Below are 20,083 nucleotides of genomic sequence, written 5' to 3'. Positions count from 1 at the left end.
AAATTATAAATAAAAATAAATCATAATTGAAATTGAAAACAACTTTTATAAAGGTTTTGAACACTCCATAAAATAGCTATTTGTATCCCTTATAAAGATTTTATGGTAAGTGTTTAAAAGAACTATTATACTTCTACAACATTAAGGAATTTTGGACTAAGTTTTGTAGACTCATCTAAACATCCTAACTGTTTTATTTTTCTGCTTGTTTTCTGTCTGGGAAAATCTTTTCCTGTAACATTTTTAACTTTAATACATGTTTACCCATAGCTGACACTTTTCAAAATGGAATAAGTCTAAAAAAAAATATTTTCATCACCTAAGAAAACAAATGTAGAAGAGACAGAGAAACTCTTGTACAGACTTAGGTTTTCTTACTGATTTTATGTTGAAAGAGCTTGGAAGCCATGGTGAAAGGCAAATAAACATTATGAAAGATGTGAAATTCTCATAAACAGCTGTTCCAGTTCATAAATAAAGCTGTCCTGCTGTATACGTGATAAACATGAATGATGTGTGAAGTCTGCAGACGCCCACTATATCTTCTGCAAGAGATGAGCAGTTGGGTGGTGTGTTCAACATATTAGTTTTGGACATTTTCATGCTCATTTGCAACTTTTTCATACTAGTAAAACTATCAGCCAAACAAACCTATAAAACCATCAGCAGACAAAACCATTAATTCTTCGGAAGTTTTCATTTTGCCCAATCCAAAACCCTGTCAAAGTATTTTTCTGTTAATTTATTTTTGTTACCACCATCAAGAGAGAGTAAAGTAAGTTTGCATATTTTGCACTAAAAATCAGATATGCTTTTCATATTGTCTTTGTGTCTAAAAGACAAGTAGAGGGGTGCTCTGTGCTTTTGATGGGCCAGGAAGAAGGTGATTTGGTCTAAAAACCAGAAAAAACCAGACATCTCAAAAGGAGTGGTAAAGGCAAATGCTGAAAGGATAGACCAGTAAACAATTATATGCAGAAATACTTCCATTGCTTTTTTAAAGAGAATCTTCTAAACAAAAGATGGCACAACTTCCAAGGTCCTTAATGAGCAACACACATTGTCAAAGTACAGAAGAGATGGACAAATAGAAAATTAGCTATCAAAGGTTTAAAAAAGTGAGGTTTTCCTGCATCACAGCAGATACAGGTACAGGAGCCATGGGTATAGGAAAATCTGTCAGACATTGTTCTTGGCAGACCAGAAAGTCTTACAATACAGAAACAATATCTAATACACTTTAGGCTCTATGTGGTTCCATTTTTCTATCAAATTCTCCCAAATCTACTAAACTCATTTCCTAGGTTATTTGATCAGTTTCAGCCAAGCTGAAATTATGTCTGATGAAGGTGTTTTGTCAGCTAGATAAATGAGAATTTAATTGACATGCAAAACAAGAAATCTCAGGCCATATCTTTGCTCAGACCCCAAGGAATCAGACCTCTTTTCTTTTAATAGGTGGCTTTTTGAAGCCTGTTTCCTTGCATGTCTTAAAAGCCTTAGAACATTGACTTCAACAAATTGCTACTGTGCTCCATGTTTTATCAGACAGTCAGCAGCCCAATGCAGAGGGACAGCTCAGCGGGTGAACTAACTTATTTATTCCTCCACATTCCTTATCAAAATTTATTCAAAGCAGCCCTCCCTGCTTCAGCTTCACCATGCTGTTATGGGGATTGGGAAGTGTAGGACATGGCAAACTGCTCAGAGCCATGAGCAGGCAGGGCTCCCTGCCTGTGCCTGGGGCTGGCTCCAGGGAGGCAGAGTTTGTCCCCTGCTGCCACCGAGGCTGGGGCACAGGGACACCACAGCACCTTCTGCAAGCCCTGGGGGTCACCACGCACCTACAGACCAGGGCACACAGGGCACAGCACCTCAGCTATGTCTGCGCCGCCCCTTTCCCTTCCCCTGAAACACCTTTCCTGCCTGGCCTTGGTGGCTCAAAACCCACACTCAGAAAGACCCAAAAAAAGCATTTCACCCCCATTTTGCAGCCCCAGTCCAGCCTACTCTTTTCATGGCTATCATACATGTTTGACGTGTTAAGACAATCACCTAAAATAGCAAATAGCACAAGTGAAAGTTAGGGGAGGGTTTAAAATCCCATTCACCTTAAGTTGAGACCCATTTATAAAGAAAATCAATTACACCTTGTTCTCCCAAATCCTGAATAAAAATGAATGAAGTTTCTAACCTTTAAGGTGTTCGTAACATAAATAGGTTTTTAAAATTATAATAATGTAATGATGGTGAGAAGGAAAGAAGTGTGTTTGGGTATTTCCATTGGCTTGGAAATTCTACACAATTTTCTCCATAATTTCTTTTATGGTATAATTGTATCATGGTATCTGCAAAATTTGGCTTGCCCATTCCCCATTACAGAGATTTTTGGTGTCATTAGTGCACAATTTTTACCCCCTTTTAAATTGTTAATTACATGGTTTTTCTCATTGAAACATAGAAAATGTTTTAAAAAGACTGTTTCTGCCATTACACTCATAAACATTTTTTTACAGGTACAAGCTATACTGACATAAGGAAGGTTTAGAATCATCTAACTGTATTCAGACTGCATGATATCCTTCTAAATTGAATAGTAGCAAGAATTAAATGCAGGAAGTGATTACTATTCAGTTTAAAACTAATCTTTGGAGATTTTTTCACTGTAAAATCTGTAAAACCTGCTATCAATAGACTAGTTAACTGTCCTGGTCTGGCAATGTGAGGATACTGAGCTACAACATGAGATAAAATCTGGATGTGATTTCAAGTAATAAATAAAGAAACATACTGTGAGATTTCTCTTTCATTAAACCTTTTCCTTTAACTACACAGGAGAGAGAGGGGTGATGAACTTGGCTGGACCAGCTCTGCTCCAGAATGTTCTCTTTGTTTATCTCAGCAGATCTCTAATGCTGAGAAAATGATAAACATTTTTGAAATAGGCTGAACAGGATGTTTTACTTTTATGTAAATAAAACTTATATAAATTTTCAGGTAATGGATAGATAAACTATTTTTAAGTTCTAAAAGAGGGCATCCCATAAGAAAGGGCATTCAGAGACCTAAAATTCCAACACTTTGCAAGTTAGAACTGTTTGATGTTTCTGGTTGAAATCTCTATGTTGCTAAAAAACAAAGTCACATAAAAGGCATTTTAGAGGAAATGTATTATAGTATTATAGTCTTATCTTTTAGATCTTGGAGTTCTTGCTTTAATTAACACTGAAGGAGAAGATGTCATTCAAATCAATTGAAAAGAAGCCAAATGCTGTAATGTCTGATTTATAATAAAATCACAATATTGGCAAGCACAGATGGGTAGCAACTTGTTCCACTTGTATGAACAGAGATGCAAAACTTGGCTCTAACAGATCAGAAATGCTGGGCTATACAAGAAAGATTTGCTGAAAGGGAAGAAGACACCTAGATGTGGTGGGGACATAGGTTCTCTGTTTTGCTAAGCCTGCCCTCAAAGAAAAGGGAGAAATTCTAACCAAATAGGGCCAAAATGCAACAGCTGAACCTGACAAGTAAGACAGCTCTGATTTTGCAAGAAGTCGGGGCTACATAAAGTTTTATTTATAAGGAAGAAACGACAAAAAAGAAACTTTTTTTTTTTTAAATGGGTGGCAATGTAACCAAAGGAGAAAGAAACCTTCTTTGGGGAAAAAAAAAGGCAAATGCATAAATCTTCTTCCATTCATTCAACTAGTTTTGGGTTTCCCCCCCAGCCTTTTCCAAAAGTTCAAACAAAATTTTGTGGAGTGTTTCAGCACATCAGAATTTCGGAATTGCATTTCTGAAATGTGTGTGTTATTTCATGATTGCACACATTTAAGCCAACTCTGCAATTTGACTAATTTCATAAATGCATCATAATCAGCAGGATTTTTTTTTAAAGACTAGAAATACTCACACATTGAAACCTGTATTCAGAAGATTGCTTGTGAGATACATGATCAACTTTCTAAATATGCCGCAGCCCAAATGCCAGCAAAATCAAGTATGAAATACACAAATTTTTTCATCAAGGGACAGAAAATGCCATGATACCACTTTAGCTTAAGGAACTTTCTACAGCCTGTCTTATGAGTCTTTATTTCTATTATGACCCTTTCAGTAAGGGTGAGAGACCAAAAAAATATTGATGAAAGATACGAATACTAGTCCCATGAAGTTATAGACTCTTTCCAAACATAAACATACCTTTAAAGGATTCTCCAGGTACAGGACTTATATATTAAATTATGATTATCACAGCAGAAATCAGTCATATGTGTCAAAGAAAGGAAAATTTCTACTTTAAATTAACTTTTCCTATGAACATCTCAACAAAATAGAGACTTTTTTCTTCATCTGTACCTGATTCATGGGCCTAGGACCAATTCCATATTTCTGACCATAATTTAGGAAAGATAGATAAACTTGACTTTCAATGTTCTTGATAATGATACATTTCTTAATAAATTAAAAAATAGCATGATTTGTAAAATCTATCCCACACTGATAATTAGCACACAAATAGCTGTGTCAATTTAGGTCATGATTTGGGTAAACCAACAAAAGACCAGATTGTCATAGTTTCTTTTTAAAGCTTGTCTGAAACTGCTAACAGAATTGTAATAATATGTGGGGAAATAATGCATAGCATGATCCTATTTTTCCCAGCTAGAGATGAGAATTTATGAGGCCTGCAAAGGGAATCAGAGGTCAATAATGATAAAACTCTGAATGATGGAAGATGATGATCACTGTACTGATGTTGAATTGTTTGCTCAGAACAAAAAAATAATGTCCAAAATAATAACACTAGCTCGAGGTACGTTTTCCTTGCAATTACATAATAAGTAGTAACTAAGACTCATGTCCAATACAGAATCAGTATCAATAACAATGGGTATTATGGCAGGAAAATAACATAACTGGCAATTTCCCTCCACATCCATTTTATCAACAATATGAACTCAGACCTTCCCCTTTGCAACTGCTTTCTATTCAATAATTATTTTTCTCCACTACAAGCGGTCCCAAAGAGCATATTACCACACTTCCAGAACTTTATCTTTGTCACAACTAGAATTGCTGCAGGCAGAGTTTTTGTAGTGCACTGGTGTGTTTTGTTTTTTGTTTTAAAAATTTTTGTTTGTTTGTTTTAATTGCCTGATTTACTTTCACTTTGTAAATATTTATGTAATCATACAGATAAATTAAAATGGTATAAGTAAAGCCAAGACCTGAGTCCACTGGTAATAATACTGTTACTTTGATAAGCCTAAATCAACATTGAGGCTATATTGTTAAATTCCAGCTTCACTCATATTCTCCAGATACATAAACACAATAATTTGCACATTGAATTTACAAGCAATCTGATTATGGCTTTATAATTTCTTATAGATTTATTTTTTTATTCTTTTTTATCAGTTCCACCTGGGGACCAAGATTTAAATTTATTGCTAACTGGACACATACAGAACCAAAAAAACACAACTTATGTCTCAAAGAAGGCTTGGAGTGTCAAAGATGCTGGATAGTAAGAGGAGGGAGAGAATTTTTGTTGGTACACAGTCATATCAGTCATCACCAAAAACCCAGCCAGTATCAAGATTTTGAAGCTATTTTAGTAGAAAGAAGATTTAAAAAGGAAAAAAAAGTGGTTAATTTTTTTTGCACACATATTCTAGAAGGATTTAAGTTACTTTCACATCTGAGCTTAGAACAAGAGTCTAGAGAAGGCTGATTTTAACAAGTGGAAGGCATAAAACATTTCACACCTACTAGGTGCTTACAAATCTTACGCACAGCTGCATCCCACCCTTGCAAACCTTTTTTGTATTATTTTTAGAATGATAAAAACACAATTATGCTTAAGCTAACAATGTGGAGTGTAATCCTTTATGTCAGCTCTCTCCTTTTGGAGATAGGAAGACAAAATCACCTTGAAAAGAAAGATAATGAAGTTGGAATTGATTCTGGTTTAGTCTTTCCTTACAAAATAAAAGAAAAAAAAAAGAAAAGGAGCTCTAATAGACTTAGATGCCCAGCCATGGCAAATTCAATTTGAGTACTATTCACTTAATCTTTGCACCCTATACTAATATGTTCTATATCCACCTCTCCAGTAGCACTTGCAATAATTATCAGTAATGCAGACCCCCAACTGTATATAGATGAATATTTAGCACATACTGAGCTTCCAAAACAAAGTATATCTATAATGTTCTTATGTACCTGGAGCATAACTCACACTTTTAATAATTTTATGTTCTTGTGCATTATCATTTACAGCATAGAAAAGGAAGTAAACAAATTTTAAATAATTTGATGCTTTCTGATTAATTTGTACCAATAATGTCAAAATGTTCATTCACGTGTAGTTTATGTATTTTCTGTCCAAACTCCCCTATAACACAAACCCTTGCTAAACTACAGAATTATTTATTTCAAAAGCAGTAAAAAGTAAAGAATTCAACAAAAAAAAAAATGCCCTGCCAAGAGAAATAGAGATCTCTCTATAATATTCTATTTATATGCAAATTCTTGCTTTTCCAAACTCAATTCAAAGGTTTGCCAGAGAATACTAATACCAACAGTACCTTATTTAAACACATTGTAAAGAAGTTTTTTTTTCTTTTTTTTCTGGTCAGTAACTGGGTTACAGTATGATTGCTGGTATTGGACAGTAGCATTAGAGCTGTCTCCTACGCATTCACTTCACTGTTCCAACTTGAAGGCATCTTTCTTTTTCCTGAAGGCTCTAGCAAACCCAGACACTAGAACAACCTGAGGATATGAGAGAAAAGCATACAAAAAGTGAACTAGGTATTCATAGGTTGAGCTGCAGCATCTGTCTGGAACTCATTTTGCATGACTTGTTGAGAAAGGAGACAGTAACTAACTGGGATGTAAGAACCTGTGCTAGCTTGGCTAATTATGCTCTTCTGAGCGGATAGTGCCAAATGCAGCTTTGGTAGAAGGGTTATCTTCAGTTTTAGCCTGAGGAAAAGCCAAAGGCTAAGGCAGAAGGAAGCCCATTGCTCCAAAAATGGATTAGCACAGGCAGCACACGCAGTGTCTCTGCACAGCAGCGTGCAGAGGAAAGAACAGCGATTGCAGGGACACTGCTCTGGCCAAGACACCACAGGCCTGTCACTCCCTGGGGCTGGAGCAGCACCAGAGGGTAACTGGCTCCCTGGATAGCCCTGTCAGGCTGACTTTGAATCAGGCACAAGGATCAATCATTCACCCCAAAGGCAGCCACACAGGATTGGGGTGCTCAAGCAAAGAGAGACAGACAACAGGGCTCACACACCAACACATGGAGCTGCCCACACATACAGGTACAGGCAATGTTACCTCCGGGGCGCAGGTTACAGTCTGAGCAACCTGGCACAGTGGAAATAAAAGAAGGAAGTGGAAATAAAAGAAGGAAGTGGAAATAAAAGAAGAAAGTCGGCACAATGGCATAATGCCTCATCAGGTACAACAAACACTGATGGCACACAGATGAAGGATCTCCTCTCCTCCCTAGTCAGTGGCGCCCAACAGACTGAAACCACCCTTGGTAAGTTTGTCTCAAACAAGGGCAAACTCCTAAGCCTCTTACTATCTCCAAGCAGACTTATTTTATTAATGAGTTTGTGGCAGTGTGCCAAAGTACGCCTGCATACAGAGTGACACTTCTGAGAACTCAACACGTCCTGGACACTTCAAAGAAAGGCAGATCATGCAATGTAACCCCAGCATGACTTAAATATGGCACATTTCTCTCTCTGCATCCTCAATCCCCTCTGCCCCCAACACAGGAGGGGAAAGGAAGTGGTTTGCAGTAGTAGATGTTTCACAGAGCTCAGGATCTGGAAAACTGGAAAATGAACAAGCCAGAAACATGTAGCAGAGAATGTAATAATAATCTGATGTTATAAAAGCTGACGAAAAAACTGCATTATTTTTCTTCCAGTAGAGTGGCAAAAGAGAATTTTTTGAAGATGGGGAAATTAAAATTTACTGCAGTTTATGGAGACATAACTTGGACTTCTTTTCAGCTCAAGACCACAAATTGATTTCCATCAGAGCCATAAATTTAAACCCCTTCACTTTCATTATGGATCAAACAAGGAAACTAAATATCTTCTTTCATTTTCTGCACACAAAGTCTTCCTAGACAAACAATGATTCAGGATTAAGAAAGATTAATCCAGCTACAAGTAAACAGATTGATCATTTGTAGAATTAATGAATTCATTTAATAAACAGCAAAGGCTTAGTGCCAGAACTCACTACACTGTGGTGTCAAGATGTTTTTCATGGAATTTCCTGCAAAAAGTAAAAGAAATAAATTGTCATGTTCAAACAGAGAGTTGCTTCAAGGGTCAGGAGAAGTAAAGGTGGTCTCACTGGGCTTATATGGTATGGTTACATGTTTAGGTTAGCAATGATTGAAAAATACATTAAATGCTAGTACTTTACAATTCTTAAGATTTTCATGCCTTTATAGATACACTGAATTATGATGTTCTGTCTGTGATGTCTTTTTTTTCTTTTTTGTGGAGATGGGATGGTCAAGAAATGAAAATAGTATTTCAATAAAAAAAGACATAGAATCTTATTTCAAGGTCTCGTCACCCTCAACTTGAAATTGCTGTTCAACTTACATTTCTCTCTATATTTACCCAGTTCCCTCCTTTGTGCATATTTTGTTCCAAAATAATGGAAAAAACTTTAAAAAAGAAGACTTATTACCTTCTATTTTCACTCAGATGCATGAAGTAAGTGTTCTAAGGACTTCTGACAACATAGTAGGGATTCTAAATAATAAGGGATCCAATCTGGCCCAGTGCAGCACCATAGATATGGTCCTCTGTAAGAGCAGACACTAGAGAAGTCAGAACTTTTCAATTTTTTGAAGAAGCATAAGAGAAACCTAAGTAATTATAGTAATACATATAGTGTAGAGATGGATTCTCTGAAGGAAACTAAATATATGCTGTAAAAGAGCAGTTTCTTATATTTTTTAGTATTTTTTTCATAATAGCTCAATGAATGCCTCTTTTGCAATCTGTAAGATGCAGATAATGAAACTAACTTTCTCTCTTACACACGGTCTGTGTTACTAATGAAAAGCACTAGATAATAGCTATGTACTATTTTATTACTAAAAGGCCATTGCTTATTTCTTCCAGTCTCTCTCTTGGCAAAGTATTTTCTGTCTTGTCTAATGAAGATTAAATTTGTCACTGAAATCACAATGGGTCTAAATGCCTTCAGTTTTTTTATTTTTTTTTTATTTTCTGGAGAAATTATCATTTTAGCTTCAGCTAAAATCAGCTGAAATTGTAGATCAGGATATCTGCTGAAGAAAAACATCATGTTTCTAGCACACTAATGGGAGGAAATTAGAGCAGAGATTGTTTTTAAACTCTGGCACAAAATCTGTCTTGCTAGACTTGATGTGAGACCAAAAAAAAAAATAGATTAAGGAGGAATTTTTATAGAAATGCATTTAGAGTCAAAGAACAGCTGTATTAAAACCATCAGAAAACAGAGGCAGAAAAATACAAATTAAGCCTGTTTGAGATACAAATGATAGAAAGACATTCTTTGTTTTGGAGAAAAGAAATAAACCCTTTAAAAACTGGCAGAGATACTGGAGAAACAGAAGATAAAATACTGCATCGATCTTGCAACTTGTCAAAGCAATGAAATTATCCAGAAAATGTTGACTTGGACTGCCTGATACATGGAGTATTGAATATGGCCCTTGTCTTCTCCCAAACGGCAGACGAGCTGGGGCTGTGGATTGTGCAGCTCTGGGGATTGAAGTGCAGGAAGGGCAAGTTTTCAAAGTTTTTAACTGATGAACAGGATTGGAATGACTCAATTCCTATAAGGGCATTTTAGAATTTACAGATAAAACCTGTTTTTTTTAATGTATGTTACATTTGACACTGCTTACATGCATTCCCACTGTACCAAAGTAAAATTAGGGAACTGCATTGCTGGCATCCACTTTTAATATACACAAGTTATGAGGAACTTAGACATTTGAATACACATATTCTGGGAGAAGACTGAATAAATGTGGATTTTTCCTTCTATATTAAACAATTTCCAATTCAACCACAGCATTAAAATATTATCAGCTTTGCAGCACTCCTGCTGGGGTGGGTTTTTTAGCATGCTGTGGACATACATTTCATCTGTGTATTTTTTTTTTAAAGGAGGCAGAAATGGATACTGCCATTACTGTTGCAAAGCACATGGTGTTTTAGAAGCTGTGCAGGGATGAGCCAGCTTAAATGACATCAGTCTACACTTTATGAGGGGACAGATTTGCAACTCTCTGCTCTGCCAGTGGAAGATGGGACATTATGTAATGTGTGAAGATCATCACACATTAATCATCATATGAAGAATATGTTATTTTACTTTTCAGAGGGTAAGAAAATAGACATGACACATGGAACAAGAGAGTTCAGCATATTCCTTAAAAATACAAATGTACTTAAATGTTTAGGGCGAGCTTATTTTCAAAATGAAGCTGAGCTTATAGGAACTCAGACCTGATAGACTCAGTGATTGGATGCATGCAAACACTGCCTAGTGCCCACAGAGAGCTGAAGGAATGACTCTATGAGGAAAAGACCTTCTTCACAAAATGGTTGGTTTTCTACTGGGCAATCACCCAAGCATTTACACTTTATGCAGCCACTCACTCAAACTGTTGCTCAGGTTCTTTATTTTTACTAGCTAGAAGGCAAATTCAAAGGAGAAAAGAGAAAAATATCTTTAAGTAAGAGAGAAAATAGAGTGGTTTAGAAGTTTTTTAGATAAAAAGACATTTCAGTGTTTAATTACTAAATAAAGACAAGAATATCCATGTACAGAATGAGTTGGTAAAAAAAAGTCAAAATCTGGCCTATTTTGTTAGACAGAGATTGATATATATGTAAAATATACTGGAAAAATCATCTGTGTTTCTTCTCATTCTATTCACCACAGATTTTATTCCTAAGAAGCACATAATAATGCTGTCTCAATGTGCCATTTCTTTTCTCTTTCCAAAGGAAGAATAGTGCCAACAGTCAGCTATGATTCCTCATGCCCTGCCCTTGAAATTCAATGACAGAAAAGCACTAGCCAGATGCACAAAAAAGCATCTTTTAGAGCAGTCTTATATTTCCTTGTCACATCATCTTGCTGCCAAGGTTTTAACCCTCATCCTGGCTGACAGCCCATCCAGAGCCAGAGCAGCCACAGTAAGGTTTGCAAACCAGCTCTTCACATCTTGCAGCAGGGAACAGATTCAAAACCGGCTCAACTACATTCAGTTTTGTAAAAGTAAATTATTTGCCTGGTTCCTGGAAATTAATATAACCCTAGAAATGATACTTAAGTAATTAATATAACCCTAGAAGAACTGAAGTTTCTCAAGAAAAATTTGGTTTTGTTTCCAGTTAGCTCAATGCTAATTTAGGGCACAAACTGTCACTCTGTAGCATATGTATTTACACTGTCAAAGCACTTGCAACTCATGCAAGTCCCAAGCTGGTGAATTTTAATGGGACTTTAACAGCCCCTAAAACTGCCCATCTTCTACAGGCTTGTCAGTTCCACTCCAATGAGGAGTTAATTTTAAATTAATCTGTCTTCTTGCTGAATGCTGACTGCCTTCCTCAACACATACATCTCATTTATTCAAACAGAGAAACAGCTCAGTCACTAAAGATGTATCATTCCATGTCTGAATTATACAGGGATAAATTACCAGTTCCTGGATATCTAGGTGTCTTGGCCAACCAACTGCTGAGCTTGCACAGGCTGGCTGTCCTTTTGTAGTACATCCTACAGACCCATCATTTCCAAACCCACTACCATTAACAGGCCCGGCTTACGGTATTTTCTCTTCAGATAACTGTAAGGATGAGGCTATCTAGTGCAGTCAGGCTCAATCAGTAAGAACTTGCATCCCACTTACCAAAAAGCTGGCTGGGCCACCTTTCTTACCTGCCTGAGCTGCTCACTTGATCCCACTTTCCAGTTTTGGAAAGCATATGCCCACTGTGACAGAATTGTCTCTTGAAATCCACAGTAAACTTTTCTTAAATCAGGCCCAGTTACAGTCCTCATAGATTTTATAAACTGTCTATCCAGCCCTCTCTCCTTTTGTTTGAATTAATTTTCACTATTGTTCAGAAAAACTTCAAAAGCAGGACACCTTGCTAGGAGATGGAAAACCTCCCTGAGGGTAAAGGTAACCTTGAGCTCTCTGCCTCACTTCCCTGGAGAGTGCATAACCACCAGCATACCATGAAAGCACAAGACACCAGCACTTGGGCTCAGAAGACAAGATGAGAGCTTCTCTCATTGACAACGACCAGCTGCACTCTCAGAAGTGCATTGCATGTCCTGGAGCCCAAGGCAAGCAGGTCTCTTTCTGCAAACCTGCTAAATTAATCCCTAGAAGCAGGATTACAGACACACCATGGGCATTGCTGATTTTTGGTTTTAATTTTCAGGCCACTCTCAGATCCACAGCTGAGAGTTTGGGATTGCAAACTAAGTGATAACAGCAAGCAGCTCACACAAGGCTTTAATTCAACTTTAGAATTACAAAACTACAGATTTGCCATGAAAACACAGTTTGTAAGTGCTGAAGTCCTTCATCACATTCACAACCTTAAACAAATCTGGGAGGAAGTGTTTGTTAAACACTAACCAGTGTTGACAGCAAATGCCCACTCGCTTCAAAGACTAAAACCAGTTTTTCAGCCCCTGAATCACATGCTTGCCAATCATGTGGAAATTTCTCATACTTTGGTGCATTTGGGCACATTGTTTGGCTCTAAATGAGCCCACAAACCTACTGACACTTCCATGAACCAGGGCCTTCCAAAGATTTGTTATTTAACTGAACTTTATTGCATAACTCACAGTGGATATTTTTCCTCTTTTCTGTTAATGTTAAACCATAATCTCACAACTTCTTGTGCCCCAAATGAATCTCCATTTCTGCCTGGTTATACCAAAAGCAGCAGATTTTCCACACTGCATACTGTAGGCATCCCTTCACATGATTTAGTTAAGCTGTTTCTAAGCATCTGTCCAGTATAATCTGTTTGTAAAAAAGTATGAAGCATATATCACTTTTTACCTGCTCCTGGAGGAGAAAAGTAATAAAAGACAGCACATTCAGCCTCCTCCTCTCATATAAATGCAGTAAGAAGGGAAAAGCAACAACTTACTTTATTACTCCCATCAGTTTTGCTGAAGTAAAGAGACTGAAAGCTGTGGGAGAAAACTTTCTGTGTCATTATACAGACTCTCCACAGGAAGCACAGGCTCATCAATATATTGTTTTTCGCCTTCAGCTTTAAATATGAGTGATTTCACATATACCAGCTCATACAATCTAATTTCTTTTAGATCTGTAATGCACTCAACCAGGGGCAAACTGAATCTTGTTTTTTAAAAAAAATTTTGATGGTTTGTTTTGTTTTTCTTTTTCTCCTACATGTGCATGTGACCCCACTCCTCACTGTGTGCCTTCCTCCCTCCTCCCTGCAGGGTACAAACCCCAGACTGACATTCCTTCTGATGTCCTCTGACTCCAAATAAAGTCTCTCCCCATACAACCAAAGTTGTGGTTCCCATAGCTTGAATGACAGGCTTTAATAGAGTGTTTACCATCCAGTGCCCTGACAGGTCAATCCCACCAGGAACCAGTCTAGCCTGGGAACTCCTCCTTTTATAGCTTTACTCAGGTTTTATTCTGCTACCAGTCCAGTTATTCAGCACCTTCCAGCCTTATTCTGATCACCTCCTTTTTTACAGCTGCCTGGTCTCTCCAGATCAGCCTGTGCTCTCCCAGGAAGAGCACAGACCCCATGTTGCACCACTTTTGTTTCGCGCTGTTTCAGGAAGGAGAAGCAGAGCAGAGAGGAAAAGGTGATGTTGCATGCGGAGACTGTCTCATAGCCTTGGCCATAGAATTTGGCCTCACTTGCCTGCTACCTCTTCCCAACCTTATTGTCTGAAATCAGATGTTATCCCCTCCACTGACCTGTCAGAGAAAGATAAAACAGCAGAGGGGAGAGTAAATTGCATGGAGTTCTGCAGTCAGAAAATCACTTCTCTGAAAAGCAATGTGACAAGCCTGAACTCTATTTTGCTATCATGTTTTCTCAGTGTCACAGAAGGAATGTTTTTTCTTGTTTAAAATTTTTAAAATTAAGACCTTTCTAATCTGAAATTAATATCAGAAATTAGTTACATTATAAGTGCATAGAAACGGCACTGTTTTTACTTCACACTGTTCAGGGCTGTGGACAAAGAACTTGCATGTTTTAGTTTACACAACAGTCTGTATGCATCCTATGATCTGTTACTTACTGTTCCATGAATATATGGGACATAAATCATTAAGAAAATCACTTAGTCAAGGCAGTGACAAAATAGCAAAGTAGCTTGCAGCACATAGGGAAGGAATGAAATGACTGTACATATTGAGTCCAGTGGGATGTCTAGATCCCAAGAAAAAAGGAAAAGGTAATTTACTGATGATATCTAATATACAGCAGCACCATAAAACTGCTAGTCATGGGCTCCTCTTGCTTCTCTTAGAAAACTCAGACATCAGAAAATTCAGAAAAAGAATTCTAATATTATTCTACTGCAAGATATGTCATATAGCCAATAAATTGGCATCTTTAAATCTCACAAAGTGATCTAGCAGCCATACATTTCACATTACAGCTAATAGGAGCACTTGCTGGTGCTCTGCAGAGAGCTGATTAGTCACAGCACACAGTTTCCTTTAGTTTTCAGCTATTAAACAACACTTAGAAGGTTAAACTTATATTAAATATTTATCTGATATTTCTTGTTCCACGTAAGTAATTGCTGCAAATGCCACAGGAATACTGTGCTGTTGCCAGAAAGAAGATGCAATGGTAAAAAAGTTGGGAAGCAAGCCCATGAGGCAACATCTGAGTTGAAACATGAATTTGAGAACCCTTTGGCCCGGATTGCTCAACATGACTGAGAATTTCACATTTTGCAGATACCTGACTGCAGCATCTTAAAGAGGCATAATTTTTGCAGGGTGATTTTTTGACCCTTTCTGAACACCATTCTATCTAGAACATATCCCCACAGACATTCTCCAACTCTTGACCTTCTGGATCTTCTCATTAGTAAGCTCAGTTACTTCCTCACATTACACTGTCCTCACATAGCTCAAGATTTAGAATTATAATCACTTTGGGATGTGTAAATGCAAGTGTGCAACCTCCTGAAGATCTTATGACTCAGTGCAGCTGTGGATGCTTAGAGCACCTTTGATGTCAAGCTGCTCTGGTATAGGCCGGTGTCTGACTGGAGGTGGTGACCCTTTTGAAACATCCAACTGTGGAAAACTGAATTGAAATAAACTGCAACAGACCATGAATTTCTGGAAACAGGTAGTGCTGCATTCTCATAAATCTTTGTGCCTCATACAACATCAGGTGAAGGAGGTCATCTCCCCAGCTATTTACTGCAACTGTGAGGGTTGCTCTGGCTCTAGTGTTACAGGGTTAGTTTTCTTCATGGGAAAAACCTTTTCTGCCCAGACTAACTTGAAATCTTTTAAACATGAAATATTCTGGGTATCAATACCATTATCTATTGAAGCTATTCAAGCAGTTTGGCTGCCTTACAATAATAACTTCTGCTTAGATGTTTTGAAAATATTCTAAACTTCAATTTAGCATACGAGTAACCTCATTTCTTCCTCAAACTAGCACCCACTAACACATTGCCTGCTCTGAAATTCCCTGTCATTGCTAGGAAAGTCAGCACTGGGTCAGTGTCAGACATCTGCGTTTTCAGATCAGTAACTACTATTTGTGGGGAGAATCAAGGCTTGCCAGAAAGGACAAAGTTCAAGAACACAACATCCCCCATTAGCATAGTTCAGTTCTAGTCAAAATAACTTTTTAATATCTTTATTTAAAATTAATCCCTCCCGCCAATCAAATCCAGATGTTCTGTGTTTATTTATTTATTTACATTTTTTAGAAGCAGAAAAGTGGTGCAGGAATGGTGAGAAACAGTTTGAAGCTCTGAGAAGAAGCTTTGATCCCAGAAGCACTGTTAAAACTGTTGTAAAACATTTTGTTTTCTCAACCTAAATGCTATGAAGTGAATAGCTAACTACCCAAGCTAACTAAAGAAACAAACAAACAAAATGAAGTTCTTCTAAACACTTTCTATGTATTTCATTTATTGTGACTCTAACCAACTGCAGATGCTTTCTCCTTTACTTATTGAAAATGCAATCAGCAATGAAGTTAATTTGTGTCAGACCAGAGCTCTTGCACTAAATGATTACTTACAGATGTCAAATCTCCAAGTGAAATTTTTGCCACCTGTTTTCAATTTCAGGATTGGCTGTTTTGTATTTCCACAGCTTACTGACCTGGTGTGGGTCTATACCATCTGTTGTTGTGTTCTCCATGCTCAGTTTCCACAAGACATCAACAGCATCAAAATAGTTTTATCAGGAAGTTTTCTCCTTTATGACAAGGAGGCATCCAAAATACTGTAATGTGGAAGTATCAAAACTGTCTTCTACATTAAAAAGAAGCTGTAGATGAAACAATGACAACTTTTCATTAATACGTGGTTTCATTCAAGGTGTGAATGTAGTTTATTGGCATGTCAAATTAACTATAGCAAGATGCTTCCATGAATTGTTCAGGCCAAACTTCACTGTATTGCTATTTGGATATCAATTATCAAATATAAACATTTTGTATAGCCTGAAGTTCTTCAAGAGAGCCCATTTTATTTATGGAAACATTGCTGTCAACATTAAATCTATGGACTAGAAAATACAATACTTTATTTCATTAAAAGGGGCAAAAATTGCCTCTTTTTTTTCACTAGTCTGTAAAGGTTACTTTGCTAAGTAGTTTTGCAAGGCTTTTTTTCCTGTTTTAGATGAGATTTATTGTACAAGATGTGTTACCAACATTGTTTTAGCCATGAGTCATCTATAAGCTAATTCCAAAATGTATTCTCATTATAATGATTACTAGATGATACTTTTAAGAGACACTAGTTATGGAAAAGGAGCAGTTCTCCTATCTGTAACTTGTAGCATGAACCTCTAGGGGATGCTGTGTATATTAAATTTACACTGCATTTTTTTCTTTTGAATTCTTTTCAGTAAAGAAGTCCCAGCTGATACTAGCCCAGATGTCTTGTGGTTGGTTGATGATATTATTTTTTCTTGTACGACCACAGTAGGTAAGTTCCTTTGCTGTTGACAAGGTCCAGGGTAGAAGATGCACTGTAAAGGCAGGATAAAAACTGCAGGATAAAATCCTTTCCACTGCTGCATAAAGAGTTAACCATGTGCTAAATTAAGCTGTGCTTTGAGGTGTGAGCTCCTTCCCTCTCCTCAGGTAGCCCAGGACCAGAAGAAGCTGCAGGGCTTCAGAAGAGGAGGAGGAGGGGGTCTGGGATGGGTATTGTTTCCACAGCACTGGAGTGGGCTATCAGAGGTGGAAAGGCAGAACTCAGACATGAACAGAAGAATGGGCATGGGTCACAGACTGTGGGCATGCTAGGGTGGGAGAGAAGGATGACTTTTTGCTAAGACACTAAAATTCTTAAAATTATTATTTCCCTACTTTAACACCAACCACAGGGGTTCTCTCAGTCTTCTCCCCACTGCAGGAAATGACAAGTTCCCCAGTCCTTTCCCTTGTTCATGAGGCAATTGAAACCATTGTCTCCAAAAGAAGCTCCTGAGCATCCCCCTTGGGTCGAGTATTGATGGAGACAAGAGACAGCACAAGATCCAAAAGCACTTTCCAGACAGTCACAGCTCTTCCAAGCCTGTCAGACTGCAGTTACAGCTCTTGTGCTGATGGTGACAGACACAGAACCCTTCACTCCTCATAACTATTTGATTCACCTTCTGCCATACTGTTTGCTATTGCTCAGTCTCTAGAAGAGTGGAGCAGACTTTGGCATCACTTTGGAGCCACTAGAGTTTTTATGTATTTTGCTTAAAGAACTCTGCCAGGCAAAAATTAGGCAGGATTGTGGCCCACTCTCTACAATGTCCTCTGACCTCAGTTAACACTGACATAAAACTAGAAGAATGCTGTTGACTGGAGGACAGCTATTGCCATTGTACAGGAGTGCATCTGAGGTCAGAATCTGACTCAATCTGCTTGCCAAAGACTGCAAAATATTATGAAAGAATGGCTAACAGAAGCTACCCACACCCACTGAGCTGTGGATGTTCAGCTGAGAAGCAGATGTTTTAAGGGTCAGTACTTCTGTAATAAGTAAACACATTTATTGTAATGTAGAACACTGAGCTAATAATATAAATACCAAGTAGGATACTTGAAATACTGTGCAAACAACAACATACATCTGAAAAATAACTACAACAAATGCTTGTTTTTCACTAGAAAGATCACAGGATCAGCAGCTGTTTACAGCTTCAGCACAGCAATTACGACGTAAGCTTAGCCAATGTTTCCAATAAAGCCTGCTCCCATCCATCCAATTTCTAATAATCTGTGACATTTTTTCCTGGGTCTAATATTCAGAGAGTTTGCTGTCCAAAACACTAGCTGAGTTACTCTCAGAGCAAGGCCAAAGGACCACGTGCTCTCCTTTTTAGATGCAGTTTAGCTAAAACTAATTCACTTCGTTCTTTGCAAAGACCCCCTGCTTCCTACTCAGCAGTATAATTGTAGAATGCAAATAAGGGAGTTTCTGAAGACTAAACATGTTAATTAGAAACAAAAAAACCTCCCCCACACACACCAAAAAAAAGAGGAAAAGAGGAAAAAAGGAAAAAATAAAATGCCTGTCAGAACAAAAGAAATCTTTGCATTCACTTTTGTTTCTGGAATTTGGCTAAATAAAGTACATTGATATGATAGCCAAGCTTTCAGCTAAGAAGACACCCACACAGATTCAAGAACAGATCCAATATTTGCACTTCTGCTGACTTTGGTGGGCTCTGGGCCAGTGCTCAATAAAGCAAATAAAGTATCACTTTCACCAGGGCTCCTGCTTATCTGCATCCCCTGCAAGTTCTTTGTAAGCTCTGACCCTTTAGAGGGAAGCCGCAGAGCCTCTCCTGCACCATCAGCAGGAGCCTGAGCAGTGACTCTGGAGTGCCAAACTGGGCTGAGGAGAGGCTGCAGGTCACAGGGGCTGCCTGTACCCACCTCTGCCCCTGTCCCAGGGGTGCCTGGCTCCAGCTCCCCCACCCATCCATTTCAGGACTCTCCATCTGGGGTGCTGGGTATGCTGGAGGGTTAGAATGGGTACAGAGCCCAGCATCATACTCAAGAAGAGAGACTCATGTATTCACTGCATTATCTCCTCAGACACGTTCTAAACTGCAAAAATACACAAACATGCTTAAACATGGGAGCAATATTCTCATCAGACCAGTCTAACTATTCCCTCTTATATTATCCTACATGCCAATTATTTTAGTTTGATTTTTAATTTTATTCAACATGTAAAACCAAAAGCATCATCCACTGTCTCTTTTCTTTTTTTCTCCAGGAGAGAAAAAGCCTGAAAATTGCAGTGGAAATGCAGACATACACACACATTTTTGCTAGCATATCTGAAACTTTGCAGACATGTCCCCCTCCCCCTTCCTTTTCCTAGGCTTAAAAAAACAAAAGAAGTCCATTATAGTTCAAAATTTTAAAACCAAAGCTATGTCTGCTCTTCCTCAGAACTCCCTTTTCCAAGCTAGGACTTCCATGCTAAGTAGTGAAGCTACTACAGAAGCAAGCAAGCTAAGCATCCCACTCAAAGCCAGCAAAGAACTCTTCCTAATCCAATCCAATGAGCTAAATCCCTTTTTTGACCCGCAGTTTTGCATGTACCAGCCTGAGTTCACCCAGGGTGAACAAAACTAGTTTGCTGACTCTATTAAAAGGCAAAATTTTGGACCAGCTCAGGAAGAACCTGCATGTAGTGCATCATCTAGAATTGGAGTTTATTTTCTTCTTTGAACATAGATTCTGCCTATTTATTTATTTAT

General features: G+C 37.9%; 1 protein-coding gene across 1 annotated transcript in view; it reads right to left on the bottom strand.

Moving 5' to 3' along the window:
* The window catches only part of PLXDC2 (plexin domain containing 2), a 255,390-nt gene that overhangs the window by 140,655 nt on the left and 94,652 nt on the right, over positions 1 to 20,083 (bottom strand). The gene's annotated exons all lie outside the window — the stretch shown is intronic.

This window comes from Geospiza fortis, unplaced genomic scaffold, assembly GCF_000277835.1.
Source record: "Geospiza fortis unplaced genomic scaffold, GeoFor_1.0 scaffold138, whole genome shotgun sequence".
Lineage (NCBI taxonomy): Eukaryota > Metazoa > Chordata > Aves > Passeriformes > Thraupidae > Geospiza > Geospiza fortis.
The sequence above is the reverse complement of the archived record's forward strand: the minus strand, read 5'-3'. Positions and strand labels throughout refer to the sequence as shown.